Genomic DNA, 26,012 nt, shown 5'->3' on the forward strand with positions numbered 1-26,012 from the left:
AATATGTCTAACTTCATATTATGATTCTTTCACTTCCCATATTGGTGTTTAACTAATCGATTCCGATGGATGAATCACACACATGATTATGGTGTTTTATATGGAGATCTTAGAGCATCAAAGAGAACAACGATATGTCTCTCTAAAAATGTACGCCCCCTCATATGTATGCTTTTAATTATTCAATTTACACCTTAGGGGAAAGTTTTAGAACCACACTAATTTGGTCCCTTAAATTATGGATATATGTCATATCCATCATACTACAAATAATAAATCTCAGGGACCTGATATGTCATATGGAAAAGATTATGGTACACAATATAAATGTACCAAACACATAAAAAAATACAAAATAGTCTGATGGCCATATTAAACAGGTTAATTTCCAACATTCTCCCACTTGGCCAAATGACTATTTGTATGTATGTGTTTATTGTTTGTTGGCCAAGTTAATTTCATCTTGTTTCATATTAACACCAAAGTAGAAAAGTACAGTCTAACATGTCGTTTTTAGACACGGGACCCCCACCGATCATACGTTGGTGCTTCACATAAAACTTATGATTAAAATTTAGCCAAATGACTTTATTATTAAGTGGTAATGCATTTTATTTGTCTATATAGAAAGTAATTGTGCACAAGTTATCAATATAGACAAATTGTAGATTATGGAGGAATAATCAAGTACTTGAATAGATAAAATTAAAAGTTTCATTAAAGCACTATGCTAGAATTACATAATATTAGGTCTAGCCTTATTCCCATATTGATAACATGTTCAAATAATTGGGTGGTAGACCTTTCTTTATCGGATCCGCTAGCATGTTATAAGTGTTAATGTGTTCGATACAAATATTATTTCCCCCACTTGCTCTTAGGAGAACAAGTATTTTGTATCAAGGTTAATCCTCATTCCACTAAAAATTATTACTAGTGAAGAAACTTACTGAGGCAAAATTAGAGCAATAAGTTTTATGTTAATGACCTTGAAAATTTACGGTCATGAGTCAGGTGATTTAATTTCTCAGCAACATTCCATGGCAAGTTTCATCATCTATGAAAACATATTTTGCCATTGTAGTTGATATAGTCATCAACTTTTATGATTCTCCCATGATATTGGCCGACTGATAGTGTAAAGATTCATCCCAGTTATGACTATTTGTGTTTGCATTTTTCAAAGTTGTAGTTAAAAATCACATCAGTTATAAGTTATTTCTTCTTCTTCTAAATAAGTTCGTAATTATAAGTCGCATTATAATATCACACAATTTCTTTGCAGATTTTTAGTAATCTAGACCGTGATTTGATTGATAACGCCTTATCATGCCAATGATATAAGGGACATTAGGACAGTGAGAAACTAATGCATATTTAAGCTACCAAATACATAATCACATATGATTTGATCTTATTGTACCTTTGTTTTCTGGTATTAAAATGAATCGAATATGTTTACCTTAAATATGGAAACAATAAAAGGGAAACATTGTTGCATGTTATTGCTACTTAATACACACTCAACATATCCCTTTTAGGACAATCCTATTTGATGTATTCATAAGCCTCTACACACAAGGCTTCAGCAGGATCTTTTATATCAAGGTGATATGGTAGCAAGTGTTTTGATTCATGCAATGTATAAACGTCATTACTCGCCAATAAAATATCATTTATATATTATACGAGTATTATAAATTTCCTCCCACTCATCTTGAGGTATATATTTTGATCTACTTGGTTCTTAATAAAGTCGTTCCTTTTCATGACTTTGTTAAACTTTATATACCAATGCCATAAAGCTTATTTTAGCCTATATAATGATTCTTTGAAGTTTAAACACTATATGTTCTTGACCCTTAGAAATAAAACCTCTCAGTTGGGTCATATATACATCTTCGTGTAAATCATTGTTAAGAGTTTGACGTCTATTTCATGTATCTTGAAATCAAAATGAAGTGCCATTGTGATCCTAAAGAATTCATTCAAGAAACGAATGAGAATGTTTCATGGTAATAAATATATTGTTTTATAAATACCCTTTAGTGACCAATCGAGCTTTATGTGGTTTGATGTTAATTCGTAGAATAAAATTTTGTCTTAAATACCTACTTTCATCCTATGCGTTTGAAACCGTTTAGTAATTCAACAAGTTCCCAAACATCATTTTCTTACATCAAATTAAGCTCTTCAATCATAGCTTCATTACACTTAGTTTATTGATCACAAGTTCTGACATCACTATTTGTGACATGGAAATTTCCTTATGTCAAGAGCGGTCTCATTTAAGCATCAAAATTGATAGGCCGCGAAGATGTCTTATAGGTTGTTGAGTTTAAAGGGCTTCATTGTCAATATATTAAGTGGGTTCATTTTTTGGTGTTTTATTTGCCCTTGCTTTTCAAAGAGTCATTTTCATGATGAAAAACTTAAATCTCCTAACGAAGTGCTAATCGTAATGGGCACTTGAGTTATAGTTGAAGAATCTTGGAGGTCAAAATCCCTCAATAAACCACTTCCACTGATTTTGACATTCTAAAGAAATTCGACATGCTTCATTTCTATAATTCAGGTATTATTTGAAGGAACATAAAATCGGTAACCTTTAACACTTTAGGATACTTGATAAAGAAACAACTTACAGTTTTCATGTTGAGTTTATGTGATTTAGGATTGTGGACTTTTGCTTCCGTTGTTCATCCTTGCACCCATAAATACCTAAAGCTTGGTTTTCTTTGTGTCAAAATCTCTAAAAAGGAATTTTAGGAACATGTTTTTTTTTAAGATGTGGTCTTCCGTTTTTAATGTCTCGGTCCAAAACAAATGGGGAAACTTGGTGTTTGTAAGCATACTTTGCACCATGTCTATTAGGTTTTTATTCCTCTTCCTGACAACATTCTTTAATGAGGAGTACCCGATGGTTAATTATCCAATGATATTAAAGGTTCCATAAAATGGTTGCTTAGTTATAATTTATAGAGGTATTCATCCAAACAACCATAGCCAACAATATAGGAATTGAAACTAATAGTTACATTATTGTATCTAATCGTAAGAATATAGCTAAAATTCGTTAACTTGGATACAAATAATTAGTTACAAGTTATACTTAATACATAAAGGGTGTCATGAAGACTTAAAAAATAACCACTTTCTAAATTAAGAATTATGAAAGTGGGCCAACTGCTTCTATATTTAAACATCGTATGCTTCTATGTTTAAGTCTTCATCATTCCGAACTTTAATTTCTCCTAGAGGTCAATCCAGCTTTCGGATTGTATGGAACCCTATAATGAAAAAGTAAAAATGTAACATGGAAGCCATAATGAACCCATCATGTATTTAGAAATATCCTTATCACTTATTTAAGCCACACAAATTTTTTTTTAAGTGATATCAAAGTCATTTCATGGAATAACATAATAAAACATATCAATATACTTATTATCAACACCAAAATAATAAGTCATATAGACACCTTATTCAAGTATTAGTTTCGCTTTGGCTAGACCAACAATTAAATATAATAGCGTCCTAAAATTATATTAGGCTACATAAATATTGTAATCACCTTCGGGCAAAATTACAATATTTATGCATATTATGCTAAAATTCACCGCATAAATAATTATTTAATTAGCCTTTGGGTTCCTTGAATAACAACTCAAACAGTTGCTTAATGTGGTGTTTAATAAACTTAAATGGCAAACTTAAGCAACCTTTCTTTGCTCCAGTCGCTTAAATCCAACATTAAAGTTACCACTCATCATTAAGAAATAATAATTATTTAGAAAAACCAAGTATCAAGTAGCATTTCTTCATATATGCAACATAAAATGGGAACACATATAATTGCATATAAAAGGCATTGAAAACAAAGGTAATATTTATGTGTTTAAAGAAAATATCATAAACATCCAAATGAATGTTTTCTGTCGTGTATAAGACCTGAAATCTTGACTTTAAATAACACCTTAAATACAAACTTGATAGGTTGTCAGGTGGTACTATGAAGTGATAAAACCGAATCGTGTCATTTATAGGATATTGTAATTAAATTTTATTAAGTTCAAGCTTGAAGTCTTGTTTAGTGTTCACTTAAAAACACTAACATAATAGATCATCATATGCTTCAACAATTTAATATTCACCAATGATCATACATGGAATCTTTTAATTCATAGAAAATATTGAACGCATATAGTTCTTAAGATGACAATCAATATGTATTTTTGAAGATGACCAAAAAGCATTATAGTCATCATTTTATAGAGTGCCTGTAATTTTAGGGACTTAATTGTGTGTGGTTCCATAAACAAATAAAACATTTGGATCATAAGTGTCCTCACATTTATGGCAAATATGGTGGGCCAATTGATAATATATATACTGCATGTTGCATCAAAAATAAATAAAATAAATAAAACAGTAATGCAACTTAATTCATCCCAATAATAATATATACACAAATAATATCATTACCGGATTATAATTTCTTACTGCATGATTACAAACCAATTATTCATTTCCAGATTGTTGTTTTGCAAATAGTATAACAAATGTTAAAACACAAATTAAAGTTTAACTATATTGCAAACAAGTTAATCATGCCATTGATATTTGTGTGCATTATTTGTAGAGGGGTCATAAGTTAACATCGATTCCTTTCTTATTGAGAAGCTAGATAAATCCCACTCATCAAGAAAAATGTCTTTGCTATTTGCTAGAAAAAGAATATAATGAACTTACAACCAACCACAAGGTATAAACAGCTAAATCAATTGACAAAATATATGTTATCTTCTGATTCATTGTGTGTTTATCTATTTTCATTAAAATATATTAAAAAACTCAAATCCCTCCAATTAGTGGTTAAAGATACAGATTTATGGAAACACCATCAGTGTCTTTGAATTCCAACCACAAGCTTTGTCATTTATCAATTCTTGAAGGAAGTTAGAAATAATAAATAAATAAAAACATAAGGCAAATAAATAAAGATCGTTTCTGGACTAGGAGCCGCAAGAAGCATTTACCAGAAATCAAGAAGTACGGCCTCGTATAATTATCGACTAAATAGGTGGTTTCTTTTATAACATTCAATTTCAGTTTAATAAATCTTAGGGTCGTTCTACGTCAATTTCAGTGCTAGAGAATAATCAACAATCAAACAAAAAAGATTGAAATTTAGGGTAAAAATCAAACCGCTCTATACCACGTGTAAATTAATAGGCATAATCCAAGATCAATTTGTGCATAAACATAAAGAGCCCTAATTTAATTGGAGAACACTTGGAGTAGATTATGATTCTTTCACTTCCCATATTGGTGTTAACTGATGGATTCCGATGGATGAATTACACACATGATTATGGTGTTTTATATGGAGGTCTTAGAGCATCAAAGAGAACAACGATACGTCTCTCTAAAAACCTACGCCCCCTCATATGTGTGCTTTTAATTATTCAATTTACACCTTAGGGGAAACTTGTAAAACCATACTAATTTGGTCCCTTAAATTATGGATATATGTCATATCCGTCATACTACAAATAATAAATCTTAGGGACCTGATATGTCATATGAAAAATATTATGGTACACAATATAAATGTACCCAACACAAAAAAAATACAAAAGTTTGATGGCCATATTAAACAGGTTAATTTCCAACACGAAATTAATGTCAAGATGCATGTGAGAGACATACAATTATTTTCATGTTTTCTACCAAAGTTTTCTACAAATGTATTGGTATTATTATTATATTATTTGCATATTTATGATGTTCCTTTTTTGCATTGTCCATTTTTTTGATTCATCTAGAATATATGAATTGTAATGGAGATGTAACATGATGACATATTTTCATAATATTATTTGTTATCTTTTTTTATTTTAGAATGGTTGGATTTAATATATTGAGTGACGATGAGTGTTAGAAACGTATAAAGAAAATAGTCAAGGCAAGAAAGAGGCAGACCCCACAACATTCATGGAGTTCTTTTGGATCTAGCGAACTTTGAATATTTATATATATGAACTATTCACAATATTATTGAGTGACATGAACGTCTTACGTAAATTTATGCTACTTTTTGTGTAAGTTATAAGACTTCCACTCACTTGTAACTTAATTACATATTTGTATTTTTATTCTTAATAATTATACTAGTATGTTTTATTTATATGAAAGTGTTTGACATTATTATGCAAAAACTTTACAGAATGAATAAATTCATGTTGGTTTTTTAACTTATATCTTATAATATGTAAGTACTCAAACTAATAAAGTATAAATTGTGAATATTGGATAATTCAATAGGTTTAACGATTTTTACTAATGACTTTTTTATTTATTAATGTATTAAATTAATTACCATAAATATCATGCATATTATTTTATTTTTTTTATATAAGTTTAAAATATATGTTATCTTATAAGAATTCAAGTAATACCGTTTAAAAATGTTAATAATTTTTACAATACTATTTGACAATGTTTATTTCATGGTTAATAACAACTAGGTGGGGACCCCCGCGTTGCGGGGGGTCGGATGCGACAATTTTTTCCGTTGTTTGTTCTTTGTAAATGTCATTTGCTGAACTTTTTGTTTATAGTTTGAGTATTGTTATGGGGCAAGTCAATTTAAAAGACATACACTGTCCCATTTTACTGTTATGGACCCTTTTAAAATTGTATCTTTATATAAGTTCATAAGAATCATTTATATAAGTTCATAAGAATCATACAGCTTGCCTAATTGCACCTAGTCCAAATACGACCACTGTAGTTCCAGGTTTCACATTTGCAGCTTTCCAGGCAACAGCTACCCCTCAAAAAAAAAGTATTTTCATAAACTCGATTTCCCACATGCATGATCTATAAATGTTCATTCAATTTATTACCAATCAATATATTAAACATAGTAAAAGGAACATAAAAATTAACAAAAGTTACCTGGTGATACTACAAATCAACGAAAAATGGCGGTGACAAATTCACCTAAAAAAAGCTTCATTCTTGACATGTAGATTCATGTAGGTATTCTAGCGAACAACTGCTAAACATAGCATACGTCCGGTATAGAAGTTACCTTAAAGAATGGTGAAGTTGTGAAATCGGAGATTAGTATCCATGGTTCTTCTTTCCTAAATGAGAATGCACTCGGGGCATGTCACTCGTAAAAAGGGAAAAAAAATACATATAAATTGAAAGTATGTTGCCATTTGGGTCATTTTACTCGTAAAAATGGAAAATGCATGTAATAGCAATGTAGTTTGGTTTTTGGAAAAAAAATAAAAGAAATTACAAAAAAAAAACCGAAAAAAATGTGTAAATTCAAAGCTCGTTGCTAGTTATTGCATTTAGCACCTAAAGATGGAAAAACAAAAAATGACTATGTACTTTGTTTTTTGGTAAAGGAATAAAAACAAAATGCAAACTATATCGCTATTTACTCAATTTACTACTTAAATATATTCAACATCAATCTGAGTTCAAAACCGCTGAAATCAAAAAAAGATTAACTATAAAAACGATATGCAAGAGTTGTGTCATCCAAAATTGTTAAATTCAAATTTTTTTTAAGTATAAAAACATAGTTGTTTCCACCGAAACGCCCTTGGTCTCTTTGATAATGATTTTCGTTGACTGAGATACCAATCTTGAACTCAATCCAACATTCAGTGCATATGCAACATCAAATTAAATCCCAACAGCACCAAGTAAAACCAATAGAAAAGATAAAAACAGAATTCCCAGAATACCTTTTAATCAAGAACACATAAATGAATTTTTCTGGCCAAAATACTAAAAAAAACATATTTGGAAATCACTTATCTGTAGATATTCGCAAAAATTATGAGAAATTTTTTAAAAAGATCAAGGGTTTAGCACCTAAAGAAAGATATAAGCATTTGTGTATTTGTTTATAGAAATGTACCTATCAAGGTTTTAAAAAGGGGAAAAGTAATATTTTATTTTTCAACACACCTTTTATGTAAAACAATGGATAAAACTATTCCAATATAGTGATTTCACCACTGGATGCAATGCTAAAAAGAGTCAAAATCTATGTACCATTATTGACCAAGGGCATTTTCGTCACTACAGCAAATTCCAATTAAAGAGTTGACCTGAAACAGACATTCTTCATTATGGAGTTTATTTTTAATCTAAATGTTAAGAAAATTAATAAAAAAATACAACCTGAAAAACAAAGAAAAAAATAAGGTAATAAAATTAATACATTAACATCCGTAAACAATAATGGAATGAGTTAAATAATAAAAATTGAATTTTTTTTCATAACGTAAATAATTTTTTTAATATATAAGGAGGGTGTTTTTGCCTTTTAATAATAAATGATGAATGGAATTAAAAGTCCTTCTACCCATTTAAAAGAATGGTGTGAGAAATCCAAAAGAAACACAACATGCCCATAATGGAATATTGAATTCCAATTTCAAAGGATTCCATCGGAATCGGAATCCACCAACAAAACACAATCTCAGATAAATGATATGATGATTTTACCTGACTTTTCTTTGTTGGAATTGTGGTGTTTCTACCAAGTATCTCAATAGGAAGAGAAAGAAGAGTCACATCAAGAAGAAACAACTCTTTAAAATCAGCACAAAGAATTCCACATTCAATTGCTGCAATTAAGTATCCACTTTCAATTAATAATGAAAAAAACATCAAGTTTTGAGTTATAAAACTGCAGAACCTGAAATGTTTGTTTAGCTGCTAATACAGGTAAAGTCACCTTTCATAGGCTTTGAATTTTCGGTTTGATTACTGCACAACCCAACCAATAACAAATTAGATTAATTACCAGCTATAGAAATCATTTCCTCCTACTAATACTAAAATAAGAAATTTAATGTAATGGGATTGAGAGCATTTAGATTACAGATGTTCTTTGTTGATTCAAGCCACCATTTGCGTCGATATATATGTATCCATTGGACTCTGGTAAGCCTATAACAAAGGTTAAAAGGATCTTATAAAAATAGAAAACAAACAATTTGATGGCAGGAACTTTTTCATAAAAGAAACATGTAAATTCAATGACAACAATATGAAGATTGAATGTGACAATTGACAAACCTGTTCTATAAGCAAAACAAAACTCTTGACAGTTTTCATATCTCCTGAAGATTTGTTAAATACATACCACAACTTGAGCTGCCAAAGTGAAATTCTATCTGAGGCAGTTTATCAAACATCTGATGTGCATGCCAGTTGAAATGGAAAGAAAACAAATACAATAAATGAGTAATTATGAAAAGACGAAGAGAAGAGAGAAAGCTGGAAATTAATGTCCTACCACACCATGGATGAGAATTAAGAGTCGACTATGTCGCTACTTTTCCTTCTCCCAACGTCCGTTCCCAGTCTGCATTTCACAATTTAGAAAAAACCCATGGAAAGATTTGGATAATATTAGAAAAGTGATAGATAATTTCATACCTGTTGCTGGATCATTTCGATTTTTATCTGGATGAACCTGACGTGCCTGCAATCATACAGAATTCCACGGACACCTCCACCTCCGCCGCCGCCGCCCATCCTGTGTCGCACTTCGGAAGCCGGTGTAGAAACGGAAGAAGGGTGAGGCGATGGAGACAGAGAGTTTTCGAAAAGCTGTGAAATGGGAATATGACTGGATGAGAAAGCAGGTGGGGGGAAGATAAGGCAGAAATGATGGGGAAGGCGTGGGAATGACACGTATCAGCTCCATTCTTATCTTCTAGACTAAATTGTCAACACCACTAAAGTCGCCAAAAATCTGAACCCCTCAAAATATGAAAACCTATGGGCCATTTTTGCCGAAAGACCGGCATGAGTTGGTCATCTTTAAAATATATATATATATATATATATATATATATATATATATATATATAAAAAGAATGAATTAAATATTTTTAACGAATTTTTAAGCTATTTAATTTATTATGACAAATATCATTCATATTATTTTATTTATGTATATAAGCGCTAAACCTATGTTATATTATAAGAATTAAAGCAATATGGTTTAAGAGCACTAATTATTTTTTACAATAGTAATTGAAAGTGTTTATTTTATAGTTAGCGACATTGATTTAAATATTTTTAACAAAATATATGTGTTATTAGTTATCTATATAAATATATTTGTGCAATGCACGTGGATTCGTCTAGTGTGTGTGTGTGTATATATATATATATATATATATATATATATATATATATATATAGAGAGAGAGAGAGAGAGATAATGATAATGCAAATGGTTGGGGTGAATTGTTTTAGTCAGGACCAATTGATAACTCTGATGAAACCAAAGGTCTATCCGAAATGACCTGTTGGAAAACCAAAGGAAGATATGTCGCAGAACCATTGAATAGTGTCAATCCTTGTAATGATAAAGCTGGTCTGAGTGGAACGAAAAACGTCCCGAGTGAAACATCTTCCGAACAGACTGGCTTACTTGATAGAAAACCGAAGCGTAGAGCCAAAATTCATAAGTCAGCTGAGGAACATATTGCCAAGAAAAGACAACTAAATGCTAGATATCAGAAAAATCTAAAAGAAAGAAAGCGATTTTGGAAATGCAAAAATTCCAATTGAGTTAACCCAGAAAGCTTCGTACATCAAAATGCGAAATTCTCTCCAAATCCAAAACCTAATTCATCTTCAAAGCCACAGTCTTCAACTCCACAGGTTTCAAAACCAAACGTTTTTCCGAAACCATCATTTTCAAAACAAACGAAACCTTTGGAAAAGACTAAATCTTATTTTTCTCCTCAAACTAATTTTTCAAAAACTGTCAATACATAAAAAGATGTTAAGGGCAAGGGAAACCTTGTGTCGGAGCCGGAACTTTCCTTTAAGGATTACGAAACACACTTGAAAAAGGAGGAAAAGAAGATTGTGAAAAAGGCTGCCAAGCAACAAATAACATCTAAACAAACAAAAATTCCTTTTAAAAGAAATCCCAATGATGAAAGGATAATTGTTTTTAAAGTGATGAAAGGAGAGAATTCAACTTTGATAAAAAGGTATTACTTTGTTGATGAAGCAATAACTTTTCCTATTCCTAAGAAAATCTCACGAGGACCCAAACAACTTTGGGCTCCTAAATCTCTCTGATTTTTGTAAGTGATTTGTGACGATCAGTATGACTCTGAATGGTATATTGATAGTGGTTGCTCGCGTCACATGACTAGGAGGAGAGAAGAGCTGAGGGAATTCCGATCACTGAAGGACGGAGGGAAAGTATAGTACAGTAATAATGCTACGGGAAAAATCAAAGGATATGGGATGATTACGAATGGTGAATTCTCCATTTTGAAAGGTAGCATATGTGGAAGGCCTGCAACATAACCTGGTAAGCGTTTCTCAATTGGTTGTAGGTACAAGTACGAAGGTATCATTCGATGATGAAGGATCAAAATTAATAGAGAAAAAGTCCAAGACAGTGCTTCTAAAATCCAAAATAAAAGGCGAGATGTTCCCATTGAATCTGAATTCTATTAAGGGAAAGCCTTCCATTTGCCTCCTTACGAAAGCATCTTCGGATGACAGTTGGGTGTGGCACTGAAGGCTCTCGCATCTCAACTTCAAGGACATCAACAAACTCATACTTAGCGATCTTGTGCGAGGACTTCCTATTCTGAAGTTCGAGAAGGAACATATTTGTGTAGCATGCGAACTGGGAAAGCAAATTCAGAAGAGTCATTCAACTATCATCAACACCAAAGTGATCGAGCCACTTGAACTATTGCATATAGATCTTTGTGGTCCTTCCGCCATCGAGAGTATTGGTGGTAACAAATACATTCTAGTTATTGTTGATGACTTTTCCAGATTTACCTGGGTTTATTTTCTTAAACAGAAATCAAAAGCATCTTCCAAGCTTAAGGACTTTATCAAGCAGATGGAGCTTCAACTGCGAAAGCTAGTTCGGAACGTTCGCAGCGATAACGGTTCGGAATTCAAAAACCAAGTGTTTGAAGAGCTCCTGACAGAGAAAGGAGTTGCTCATAACTTCTATGCTCCTTACACTCCTCAGCAGAACGGAGTCGTTGAAAGAAGCAACCGGTCTCTTTGCGAAGCTGCAAGAACTATGCTCTCGTTTGCGAACCTTCCAGTATACTTCTGGGTTGAGGCTATCGGAACAGCATGCTATTATCAGAATCGATCACACATCAATAAAAGATTTTCAATCACTCCTTATTAAATCTTAAATAAATGAAAACCTAATGTCAATTTCTTTCATGTGTTTGGTTCTAGGTGTTTTATCTTCAATTCTAAAGAGCAACGGAACAAGTTCGATCTGAAAGCTGACGAAAGAATCTTTTTGGGGTATTCTCTTACTTCGAAGACATATAGGGTTCTGAACAAAAGGTCAAAAAGATATAAGAAACCTATTATGTCACGTTTGATGATAACTATATGAAGAAGTATTAGAAAGTTGATTGTCAATCTGAGGAGATTTTTCCAATGACAAATCCGATGATGATTTCTCTTTCCAATCTCTACGATAAATTCATGAATTTGTTTGATGATCTAGAAAAGGCGATTTCTTCGGAATCAAAAGCAGCAGATAACAAGGAAGATGAACTAAAGAAGATCATTGATGATGATGCTGCCAAAGACCTTGAAACTGAGCCTCAAATTCTGAACACCTCCGAAATTCCACCTTCACCACAAGCTATGAATGCACCTGTTCAGGGAGAGGTTACTACTTCAACCTCAACATACGATTCACCTGTTCAGGGGGAGAATGCAAACCCCAAAGTCAGCCTAAACACTCCAATCCATGGGGAGAACCCGATTCCGAATATGGAGCCAAATGCACTGTTCCAGGAGGAGAATGAAAGAGAAAATAACGAATCAGATGCTTAGTCGGAATTCGAAGATGTAAATGCCGACTTGGATCCATCCTATGATCCGAACTACCCTCCTTTGGCAAAGTGGACCAGAGATCATCCGAAATTTCAAGTGATTGGTTCAACTTCTTCCGATGTTCTCACTAGAGCTCAACAAAAGGCGAATCAGACTGCATTATTTTCCAAAATGGAATTTTGCATGTTTAATTCATTCACTTCCAAGATTGAGCAAAAAACTGTTAAGATTGCTCTCGATCATTCTGATTGGGTGCAAGCAATGCAAGATGAGCTCAATGAGTTTGAGCGCAATAAAGTTTAAAGGCTGATTCCAACTCCGAAGGATGCATCGGTTGTAGGTCTGAAATGGGTATTTCGTAATAAGCTTGACAAAGAAGGCAACGTAATCAGAAACAAGGCACGATTAGTTGTGAAGGGATACTGCCAAGAGGAAGGCATAGACTATGAAGAAACTTTCGCACCAGTAGCAAGGCTAGAATCAGTTCGCATTTCCCTTGCCTGCGCATTTAAAAAGAATTTCAAAGTATATCAAATGGACGTGAAGTGTGTGTTTCTTAATGACGAATTGGAAGAAACAGTCTATGTGAAGCAACCACCAGGTTCCGTCAATGAAAAGTATCCAAATCACTGCTATATTTTGGATAAAGCGGTTTATGGCTTAAAACAAGCACCTCGAGCATGGTATGAGACTTTAACTCATTTTTTAAAGCAATTTAAGTTTAAACAAGGATCGGTCGACCCAACCTTCTTTCGCAAGAAAGATGGTGACCGCCTTATGATCGTTCAAATTTATGTTGATGATATCATTTTCTGATCTACTAATCCTAGATTAACTGATGAATTCTGAAAATTGATGGAGACTAAATTTGAAATGAGCGCAATGGGTCCTATTAACTTTTTTCTTGGATTGAATATTAGACAGAGTTGAGAGGGCATATTCATAAATCAAGAAGCCTACAAAAAGACTCTGCTTGCGAAATTCATAATGGTGGGAGACTCAAAGGTCAAGATTCCAATGACATTCGAAACGAAGCTTACATCGTCCTTGGACAAGCCAGCAACTGATATGACTCTCTATCGACAAATGAAAGGTTGGTTGATGTATCTAACAGCGAGTCGTCCAGACATTATGTTTTCTGTTTGCTATTGTGCCAGGTTTCAGGAAAATCCTCGTGAACCCCACATGACTGCAGTAAAGAACATCTTCTGATACTTAAAAAGAACGACCTTTCTCGGAATTTGGTACCCTTCCAACTCAGGGTTCTTTGTGCAAGCATTCTCTGATGCTGATCTTGGCGGATGCGGTCTCGATAGAAAGAGTACAACTGGAGGATGTCAATTTCTCGATGGCAAACTCGTAAGTTGGCAATCAAAGAAGCAAACGTGCGTCTCTTTATCTATCGTTGAAGCTGAGTATATCGTAACTGCCTCTTGCACCTCGCAAGTGATCTGGATTCAAAGTCAGCTTAGAGATTATGGGATTAATATGAAGAGAATTCCCTTATACTGTGACTCCGAAAGTGCAATTCGCATTTGCCACAACCCAGTGCAACATTCCAAAACTAAGCATATAGCATTGAGGTATCATTTCATAAGGCTTAGGAATGATAGAAGCAGATTCTGTTCCGAAAACAGCATAGTAAAGCAAAGCAGTGGTCTTTCTCCGAACCGCTCCGAGCCCCCAGAATTCTTCACAATCTATATCTTCTGTTCCGAAGGGTTGCGAACTCTCGGAACGACTTGGAATCCACTGTTTATCTAAAGGTTCGGAAGTTTTTGTATCCTTTGTATATTAAATTTTTTGTCTCTCGATTGCTTCGGAGTTACTGTACATTTTTGTTTTTGACTTTATTTTTTCTGTTTTTATTTCTTTTTCAGAAAATTCAAAAATTCCAAAAATATTTTCTTTATCTTTCTATATATATATATATATATATATATATATATATATATATATATATATATTATGACGTTCTAATCGTCCTTATGTCTCTCCTCTTTTTGCATAACATCACTCCGCCTCTCTTCCTTCCTGAAGACACGGCCTAAACCACCCACTAAACCTCCTCCCTCCATTAGAATCACTCCCTCTTGCAAAAATAGTTGTCGACAAGTCACATTTCAAGATCTCTGATTCTAGCCATCTAAATCGCTTTAGATCTATCATTTTGGCCATCAAACTCATTTCCGATCTGTGATTATAGATCTAAAAAAGAAAAACCGGTGGCTATGGTCCTATTTTTGTAGATCTCATTTCCAATCTGAGGGCTTTGAGAAAAACTATTGATGAAGAAATGGGGCGTGGGGTGAATCATGAATGTGACAGTGGTTAGTGTCGGAGGCTTTGAACCAGAACCCCAGCCACAATGAGAAATCGACCAGTTCGTTATATACTCGCCTCATTTTTATAGCATTTGGCTCATTACATCATCAGTTTTTGTTCTTGGTGAATCTGCTCATATTATCAACGATTTTTGGGTTTTCTCCCTTTTTTGGTTCTTGGTGTGCTTGGCCAATATTCTACTGTTTTCTCAAATCAAAGCTTATATAATGAATTGAATATGGTTTTATGATCCTATACGGTTGTCAATTCTCAAGGATAAAATGATTTTGATGAATCTATTCCTATTATTAGCAATTTTGATGTTGGTCTTAGTTATTGTTCATATCTAAAATTTCCTATAAAGTCTATGATAATACCCTGAAAACAAAATCCCGATCTGAAAATCACTTACGGTATTCGTGAGAAACTGTTTGTCGAATGAAATATTTCCGTTGTATCGATTGAAATTGATTTATGATGAATTGGAGTGTCGATGGTGGATCGATATTATATTCTCGTTGGTAAACCCCAAAATTCAATTCCAAGAAAACTTTCCAGATTGTTAGGACATGATTTTGGTTTATACTTTACTTTTGATAGCTTTTAGAGTTCTCAGTCTAGGACCGAAAACACCATGATTTCGGTGGTGTTTGGACCGAAATCACCATGTGATTTCGGTGAGCTTAATGATGCTTTCGGTTGGGTTTTTGGGTTGGGCCTTTGTAATTAGGTCTAGGTATATATAGTGTTATTTCAGCCATGTTTAAGGTTGGTCATTCTAATTAGCTGATTTCGAGTTTAGAGAGATGGACAGAACCGAGAAACATAGAGATCTTATGTACTAGACTATTGATCAATATAGCGTGCATTGAAGATTCGATATTGTGTTCTTAATTCATTTTAAATGTTTTGCTTAAATCATTAGATTGGGATTCCGTACCAATTCTAGTTACTTCGATTGATACATTTGATCGGGTTTTACAATTGGTATCAGAGCGAGGTTTGGTATCAATCGAATTGGCTAAATATTACACGTTTTTTGGAGTTTTTCTTGGTGTTTTTAAGTTCTTTTTGACGAAACTTGTTGCTATTGTTCTTCGTGTTCTTCACTACATTGGAAACTTTGATCGAAATTGGTTTTGATAAATTACCAATTTCTTGTTTCCGGTATTTTTGGGAGATTTTCGATCAGATCTAGACGTTTTCGGCGGCAGACTTCAAGTTCTCGGCTAGGTCAGGTGATTTCCGCGGCTACTGGAGTTCTCAGTCAGCAACTAGGTCAAACGTCTAGTTTTCGGTCAGACAGGATTTCAGATCTATTTTTCGGTCAACGATCTCAATCAACGTTTTCGGTCAACAATCTTGACTTTTTGACTTTTTGGTCAAACCTAGTAGTTTTTGGTTAAATCATATACCTTTCGGTTTACAATAGACTCATACAACACCTCTCTTTCAACAATGCAAAGTGATTTTGATTCAATTATGGGGACAACAACTCGAATTCCCCGGCTGCTGACTGTTGATCGATTTCCTGAGTGGAAGTTCAGATTTGAAAAGTATGTTAAGATGAAGGATAGCAAAGTTTGGAGAAGCTTCTTGAGAGGTCCAGTCAAGATCACAACCACCCTAGATGATGAAGCTAAAACAGTGGTTGATAAGCCAATCGAGGACTACACTAATGAGGATTTCGACAAGATTGAAGATGATGAGAAAGCACTGGCTATTCTTACCATGGCTTTGTCCCCTGACATTGCTCAAGGTTTTCGGGAGTATAAATCTGCTAAGGATTTGTGGGAAGCCTTGATTGAGGTGTATGAAGGGAATTCGGATATCAAGCAAAGCAGACAGGATTTGCTTCGTCAAAGATTCAACATGTTTAATCATGTTCTTGGGGAGACTTTGGAAGTTCAATTGCAGCGTTTTATTACTCTCAACACAGAAATGAGCACTGCTGGAATTGTGTTGTCTCACTCTGAGATAAATAATAAGCTGATCAATTCACTTCCCAGGAAATGGGATATGAATGTGTCTATGATTAAAAAGACAAAGGACCTGAGCAAACACTCTCTTGCCGAAGTGATGGCTCTAATCAAGGCATGTGACATGGATGACATGCAGAGAGAAATTCATGTCAATTCCTACTCAACTGCAAGCTTAGGAACATCCACTAACAATGCATTTTCAGCTGTACCATCGCATCATGCTCCTCCATCTTTTGGTCTACCAATGACATCTCCAAACTCTTATGTGTCCAGTTCCACCACCAAATCCACCTCGCAGACTCCAGCCGCTGCCAAAGGAGCTGAAGAAAACATCGCTATGATGGCTAGATTCATGAACTGCTACAATGGTTATGTTGCTGGTGAATTAGTTTTTCCAGTTATGATTGGAGAACTCGATCAAATTCACCCTGAGGATGTTGAAGAGATGGATATATCATGGAAAATTGCTATGCCGGTGTTCAGCGCTATGCCAAGAGTGGAGAATAATGTTGAGAGGGCTTTGGTTCCAACTGGAAACAATAGAGAAGCGCCTCTGAATAATGAGAATGCTATGGTGGCACAACAGTTTTCGTGGGAAGATCAGATGCAAGATCTCAATATTACTGAAGATGGAAGAGCTAATCTTGCCCAGATTGAAGATGGTGAGGATGCTGATTTGGCTGAGGAGAAGATGATGGAGTTGCAGTTCGCTTTCATGGTCTCTACCACTCCTACCACCAAAGAGGTTAGTGAAGTTTCATGCTCTAAATCTTGCGTAGATAAAGTTAATAAATATCCTGAGCAAAATGAGTTATTAGTTAGAGAAGTTTTCAGTCTTAAAAAAGAAATCTATGAAATTAAGAAAGTAAACAAGCCCCTTATAGAAAAACTAGATGCTCAAAATAAAGATTTAATTAGGATTAGGGAGGAATATAGCACTAAATGTGTTCACCATCATTATGCTAAAGATGAAATTGCCAAATTAACTGTCGAACTTGATGCGTTAAAAGCTAAATTTAAAGATGTTGAATTTAACTTTAAGAAATTTGATGTGTCAAGTGAGATAGTTGAATCTATGATAGAAAAACAATTGAAATGGAAAGATAACCAGAAAAATGGATTAGGGTATCATAGTGTTCCACCTCCTTTTAATGATAATTATGTTTCTGCCTCTGAGACTATAGAAATAGAAAAACCTGCTCGATATGGCCAACCCACTGTATCAAATTCAGTTAAGACTGAACAATCTGGTCCCACTAAAAGTGTTGAGGTGAACGATACTGACGTATCTACCTCATGTGCAGATCAAGTACTAGTGGAAGATGATGACAAGGAGGACATTAATAATGCTAGTTTTGTTGAAAATTTTTCAAAGACTAACGTTTCTCTTTCTTCTGTTTCAAATAACTGTGTGAACAAAGATATTAAAACTGCTGTTTTGGATTCTTTTAAAAATTGTGGTGATGTTGCTTTTGATTCAAATTCAAATAGTCTTGTTTTTGAAAAATTTAAACCACATAAATTTGTGAAAGAGCCTGATAAATGTAAATGTACGTGTGGAAATTCTTTGAAACAAAACTCTTCTGGGCCAGGACCAAGCTCTAATAACACTTTCTGGAAAAGACAGATTTGTTTTAATTGTGGGACTCTAGGTCACATTGCTAGAAACTGTCCACATCATTCACACGCTCCCTTCTCTGAATTTGGATGGACGAACGTGCCAAGGGGGAGATCTTCCAAAAGAAATCCTTCGAGGTCACGTCCCCGTAATAACAATTGGAATGATGACAAGGCTAAGAATCAGGCCTCAAGGACAAAAAAAAGCTAACTCAAGAGATGGCTCAACCAAGCCAAATCAGGTGAGGTCAAAGTCATCTCAAGGGTCGTCCTCTAGCTCACACTTACAATACAAGCCTAAATCAAAAGGTAGTTCCACACTAAAGTCAAGTGAAAAAGGTCCCATTCGGTCCAACAAGAAAGTACACAAATCAAATTACCAATACGTACCCAAAGTCCTTTCTTCCAAATCATCAGTTGGTCCAAAAAGGTCTTCAGATTCTTTAAAATCATTATTTGATAAACAAGATATGGTATGGGAAAGAGTATCCCAAGTTGATAGTAATGGTCAACCCAATTTAAAGATGGACTGGTTCCCAAAACTAATTAATCCCACAACTTGTGTAGGAACAACTATGGAGGAATATCATCAGACCTTGGTGTGTAGATAGTGGTTGTTCCAGGAGCATGACAGGAGACATATCTCAAATGCACGACATTCAAAACATTAATGATGGTTATGTATACTTTGCGGGAGGAGAAAGGGGAAATATCACTAAAATGGGGATCGTTACAAATGGTGTGTTGAATTTTGAAAACGTCAACTTCGTTCCTGAATTGAAGCATAGTTTGCTGAGTGTCTCTCAAATCTGCAATAGAGACTTCTCAACTCATTTCCCCAAGAATGAGTGCCTAATTCTGAAGCCTGACATTGTCATACCAAAATAATGGATCTTGGTGAGATCAGAACGTCAAAACAACGCCTATATCATCTACATGAATCACAATATCCCGGAGAATGTTACTTTCTTTTTCTCAAAGACTTCTGAACAGAATGCTATACCCTGGCATCTTCGCCTAGGTCACACAAATGAAAAGAATCTAAATCATCTTGCCAAAAATGATCTTGTTCGAGGGTTTCCTATTAAAGATTTTGTCACCTTTAAGAAGTGTGTGGCCTGTACACAGGGAAAGTATGATCGAAAACCGCACAAGCCAAAACTGGTCAACTCAATCGACAAACTTCTTCAATTGCTTCATATGGATCTCTTTGGACCAGTCAATGTTCTTAGCATCAACAAAAGCTCATACTGTCTGGTTATAATAGATGATTACTTACGTTTTACCTGGGTATTCTTTTTGAAGAATAAGAGTGAGACAGCAGAGCTGATCAAGAGGTTCATCGTCCTGATTGGGAATCAGACCACTAAAAAGGTGAAAGGTATCTGGTGTGACAATGGGACAGAATTCAAGAATGCTATTCTGGACCATTTATGTGCTGAAAAAGGGATACATCGCCAATACAGTGCTACTCGCACACCTCAACAAAACGGTGTTGTTGAGAGAAGGAATAGAACCCTAATTGACGCTGCTAGAACAATGTTGTGTGACTCCAAATTACCAGTGTTCTTCTTGATGGGTTTTAGGTAAAACAAATAAACTAGAAAACAATTCCTAAGTTCACATGCAACCTACTTTGGATCTATGTTTTAACTATTGAACATATAACTTTGAATTGCAAAACAAGAACCCTAGAGGAGAGAGGCTAATTTCGAAATTAACAAACTAGGGTTTGGGAGTTACATACCTTTCAATTGTTATAGCAAGCAATTGATAATCCTCTTGATCTTGATCTTGATCTTCTTGGAATCTTAGCACCACAAATGTAATGCCTCTAATGGAATCACACCCAAGAACTAGCAAGAAGGAAACTTGGAGGAGAGAGGATGGAGAGAGTATGCAATTTCAGCCTTAGGGTTTCTTCCAAAGAAATCAGTGACCTCAAATGTGAGCCAGGAGGCTCCTTAAATAGCTGAGGGATCTAGGGTTTAGGGAAAACCCTAGTTATCCTTTGCTTAGGGCCTAAGCAAGATCCAAAGGCCTTATTTGGACCCCTTGGACGAAATCTCTAGGGTTTCCCCTAAGAATTTCGTCCACCTCCTTCCAAGGGGTTTTTGGAACCTTCCACTCAACTATTAGTTAATTGTAAACTAGTCCCTGCACTTTATAATTAATTCTTTTAACCCCAAAATTAATTCTGATTAATTTCTGGCTAACTATTAATTAAACATAATGATTTCTAATTAATATATTAATCTTTTAACATATTAATAAATCATTTATATTAATTCATTAATCTTATAAATTAATATCTATCCTTTCATAATTTCCTTGTCCAGTTGCTAGGTTGAGGGCAACCCAAAAGGACTGTGCTGCTATCAATTCAAGTACATACCAATTATAGTTATGGGCTTAGACACCTAATCCAATAGTCTCCCACTTGGATAAGTCTGTAACTATAATTGCTAGTATCCCTTCTAAATTAGACCAGCAAATTGTAGCTTCCAAAAAGCTGCTGCCGAACTTTGACCCAGTCAGTTACGTGTCCTAAGATAAGTGATCATATAATCCTTCGTTCTGCCAGATATCCCTAGACAAAAGACATGGGATGTAATCAATCTCTTTGTCCAGAATCTATGTTTCCCGATTTCTGATTTGTGATGATGTAGGACTTCTAATCGAACACATCAATCTAGTCCTGGCTGGGCCCAGCACATAAGTCAACACCAAATCATCGAGGGGCCCACAGATATGGCTTTTCCTATTAGGGCAAAAGGAACGAATAAACGTTGACTCATATGCTTGTATCTTTTACTCATCAAATTATACATGACAATACGTTTTATAACACCAAGTTACTGATGTGTTTTCGTATCACCAATGCATGACCGACTTGTAAATTGCAACTCATATATCTTCGTTTCAAGATTATAAGATATTATCGTCTCAGTATTACTCGTGATGAATTCTATGAAGTGATACTCTGAGCGAGGGTTTATCCAGTACTCAAATCTCAATTTCTGAGTACTCATGAACGTTGCAGCAATTCTATTGCCATGTCTATCCTTAGACAATCTACAATCCAGTTCATGACAGTCTTAATTCACTACTTACTTCAAAAAGTATGAGTGACTGTGGAGTTTGAATAATCTTATTATTCGGGAAGTAAAACATGCAAAAATGAAACACAATAATAAACAATTGACAAAAGGCAGAAACCAAACTTATAAATAATACTTTATTATTTAATCACCAAAAGTCAATTACATTTACTTTGTTACAAGTTTCAGAATAAAGCTAATCTAACTACTAAAACTAATATCATCTTTCAGTCCTATGCTCCGAGCATGCTGAATATGCTTAGCCCTACTCAGACCCTTTGTGAGGGGATCTGCTGGGTTATCTTCAGATGACACCCTCTTTACTATAAGATGGCCTTCTTCAACTCTATGTCTGATGAAATGGTACTTTCTGTCGATATGTCTGGTCTTACCATGATCTCTCGGTTCCTTTGTCAAGGAAACCGCTCCTTCATTATCGCAGAACAGTTCCATAGGCTCCTGGATGGTTGGAACAACTCCGAGATCCCCGATGAAGTTCCTCAACCAAGCTGCTTCTTTCGACGCTTCACTTGCTGCTATGTACTCTGATTCACAAGTAGAATCAGCCACCGTATTTTGCTTGGAACTCTTCCAAGTAACTGCTCCTCCATTCAGTAAAAACACCCAGCCCGACTGAGAACGGAAGTTATCTCTATCCGTCTGAAAGCTGGCATCACTGTAACCATCTACTCTCAAAGTATCACTGCCACCAAGCACAAGGACCCAATCCTTTGTCCTTCGCAAATACTTGAGTATATTCTTAACTGCTATCCAATGAGCTCTACCTGGGTTTCCCTGATAGCGACTGACCATGCTCAAAGCAAATGCCACATCAGGGCGAGTACATGTCATAGCGTACATGATCGATCCGAAAGCGGAAGCATAAGGTACACGACTCATGTCATCTGTTTCAACATCTATACTCGGGCATTGAGTCTTACTCAATTTGGTATTGCTCTGGATAGGTAGTTCTCCCTTCTTGGAATTTTCCATACTAAACCTCTTTAGTACCTTATCCAAGTATGTGCTCTGACTAAGTCCAATTAGTCTCTTCTTTCTATCTCTCAATATTCTAATCCCAAGAATATAGGCAGCTTCTCCAAGGTCTTTCATGGCAAAACACTTTCCAAGCCAAGACTTAACTTCTTTCAAGGTTGGAACGTCGTTACCAATGAGTAATATATCATCGACATACAACACCAGAAAAGTTACTATACTCCCACTAGCCTTGATATACACACAAAACTCATCTTCACTTCTAGAGAAACCAAACTCTTTGACTTTCTCATGGAAGCAAAGATTCCAACAGCGAGATGCTTGTTTCAATCCATAAATGGATTTCTCAAGCTTGCACACTCTATTGGGGAACTTTGCATCAACAAAACCCTCTGGCTGACTCATGTAAACATCTTCAGCCAACTTCCCATTAAGGAAAGCAGTTTTGACATCCATCTGCCAGATTTCATAATCATGAAAGGCAGCTATGGCGAGCAATATCCTAATAGATTTAATCTTAGCCACTGGCGAGAAGGTCTCATCATAGTCAACCCCTGGGGTTTGAGTGAAACCTTTTGCAACCATTCGAGCCTTGAATGTGTGCACATTTCCATCCATGTCTGTCTTCTTCTTGAAGATCCATTTGCACCCAACTGTCTTACGACCTGGTGCACTATCAACCAAATTCCAAACTTGGTTGTCATACATGGACTTAATCTCGCTGTCCATTGCCTCTTTCCACTTGGAAGCCTCTGGGCCTGCCATTGCTTCCTTATAAGTGACTGGTTCATCTAAGTTTACCAGTGTTCTGTCACTTATGAATGTGTCACCATCTGAAGTAATATGAAAACCATACAACTCAGGTGGCACACTCACCCTAGTGGATCTTCTAAGAGGTAATGAGTTATCGATTGGTTCAACAGGAACTGTTTCCTCTGGTTGAGTGCTAGTGTCATCTAAGGTTCCTTCATTGGCTGACTCTTGAATTTCTTCAAGGTCAATAGTGCTCCCACTGTCCTCTTTGAATATGAGCTCTCTTTCAAGAAAGACTCCTCTTCGTGCTACAAAGACCACGTTCTCACTAGGCATGTAGAACAAATATCCAAAAGACTGCTTTGGGTAACCAATGAAAACACATTTCTCACTTCTAGCTGCTAGCTTGTCGTGAGTCTCTCGTCTTACGAAAGCTTCACAACCCCAGACTTTAATATGTGCTAACGAGGGAACTTTCCCTGTCCACATTTCGTGAGGTGTTTTGGCAACCTTCTTTGTAGGGACAAGATTGAGGATGTGGGCGGCTGTCTCTAAGGCATACCCCCAGAAGTGAATGGTAAGCGAAGCCCGACTCATCATAGAACGAACCATGTTTAACAAGGTTCGATTACGCCTCTCAGCTACACCATTTAACTGTGGTGTCCTAGGAGGAGTCAATTGTGAGACTATCCCACATTCTTTCAGATAGTCGTTAAACTCGATACTAAGATACTCCCCGCCTCTATCGGATCTAAGTATCTTTATCTTTCTGCCCAATTGATTTTCGACTTCATGCTTAAACTCTTTGAACTTTTCAAAAGTTTCTGACTTATGCTTGATCAAGTAGATATATCCATATCTGCTATAATCGTCAGTGAAAGTCACATAGAATCGATTAGCATCTCTTGTAGTTGATCTGAAGGGCCCACACACATCTGTGTGTATGAGATCCAATAGACCTTCACCTCTTTCACAAGACCCTGTGAATGGTGATTTTGTCATCTTTTCCAAAAGACAAGATTCACACATATCATCTGATTTTAGGTCAAATGATTCCAACACTCCATCCTTTTGGAGTTGGGCTATGCGTTTCTTGTTAATGTGTCCAAGACGACAATGCCACAAGCATGCCTTGTCTACACTATTAGACAAGTCAATATTAAGTACACTATTTCCTAAGCTATCAACACAAGTCACTGTTTCATACACACCATCACAAGGTAAAGCTTCAAACATAAAAACACCATTCTTATAAACAGAAATTGAACCATTCAAATCATTAAAAGAATATTTGAAACCTTGTCTGAACAATGCATGAAATGAAATAATGTTTCTCGTCATCTCAGACGAATAGCAACAATTTATTAAATCTAATCTAACATCATTGCTAAGCAAAAGCTGATAAACTCCGATCTTGGTCACTGGTGAAGACTTTCTGTTTCCCATGATCAAGTTTATCATTCCTCGCTCTATCTCCTCACTTTCCTTTAGTCCCTGCAAATCAGAACAGATATGAAAACCACATCCTGTATCAAGGACCCATGAATGAGAAGATAATGAGTTATTAGCATAAATAGTATAAATACCTGCCGAAGATGGCTTCACTTTGCCATCCTTGATATCTTGCAGATATTGTGGGCAAGATCTCTTCCAATGCCCCTTTTGATTGCAATAAAAGCAAACGGCCTCTTTTGGATCAGAAACATGGGGAGTGGAACCATTGGGCTTAGCCTTTGGGCCATTACTAGACGACCCAGCTTGAGCCTTGCTCTTCCAGTTTTGCTTGGGAGGACCTTTCCTCTTTTCCCCTTTCCCTGTCCAATAGCCAACACAGGGGCACTTGTAGGCGTGGAGGGTATACTTTTACCCTTCATTCCTGCCTCAGCTGTCTGCAACAAGTTGTGCAATTGGGCCAAGGTCTGCTCAGTATTGTTCAAATGGTAAGTTAGAATAAACTGACCATAACAATCAGGTAGTGAGTTCAAAACCATGTCAATAGCCAATTCCTCATCAAAGTGAATGTTGAGCTTGACCAAACGCTCTATGTAGCATTGCATTCTTTGCACATGTGACACAACCGATTCCCCTTCTTTCATCTTGCAAGCCATGAGTGACTTGACTACTTCAAACTTTTCTTGATGAGCTCGCTTATGGTACTTTTCCATAAGGTCCTTGTTCATCTCAAAAGGCCAGTAGTCCTTATAGTACCTCTGCAGTTCTGGGGACATGGTTGCCACCATGATGCACGCCACTTTGGTAGCATCATCGTAATGTTTCTTGTAGGCAGTAAGATCTTCAGGAGTAGCTTCAGACTCATCAAGCTCTTTGAGCT

General features: G+C 35.4%; 1 long non-coding RNA gene across 6 annotated transcripts; it reads right to left on the reverse strand.

Annotated features, from left to right (window-relative positions):
• Positions 1 to 6,691: 6,691 nt before the first annotated feature.
• On the reverse strand, positions 6,692 to 9,789 carry LOC145108307 (uncharacterized). 6 transcript variants are annotated; one of them, XR_013708184.1, is made up of 9 exons: positions 9,481 to 9,769; positions 9,338 to 9,406; positions 9,118 to 9,236; positions 8,921 to 8,988; positions 8,735 to 8,805; positions 8,542 to 8,663; positions 8,086 to 8,141; positions 6,964 to 7,099; positions 6,692 to 6,885 (listed from the first exon to the last, which is right to left on the reverse strand). It is a non-coding gene; the product is annotated as an uncharacterized LOC145108307 (long non-coding RNA). The 6 variants fall into 6 exon arrangements; XR_013708182.1 differs by having other exon boundaries at positions 6,964 to 7,154; positions 9,481 to 9,767; XR_013708183.1 differs by having other exon boundaries at positions 6,964 to 8,141; positions 9,343 to 9,406; positions 9,481 to 9,789.
• Between the last annotated feature and the right edge of the window lie 16,223 nt (positions 9,790 to 26,012).

Source organism: Lactuca virosa, chromosome 4 (assembly GCF_052849685.1).
Source record: "Lactuca virosa cultivar CGN04683 chromosome 4, Lactuca_virosa_CGN04683_v6, whole genome shotgun sequence".
NCBI lineage: Eukaryota > Viridiplantae > Streptophyta > Magnoliopsida > Asterales > Asteraceae > Lactuca > Lactuca virosa.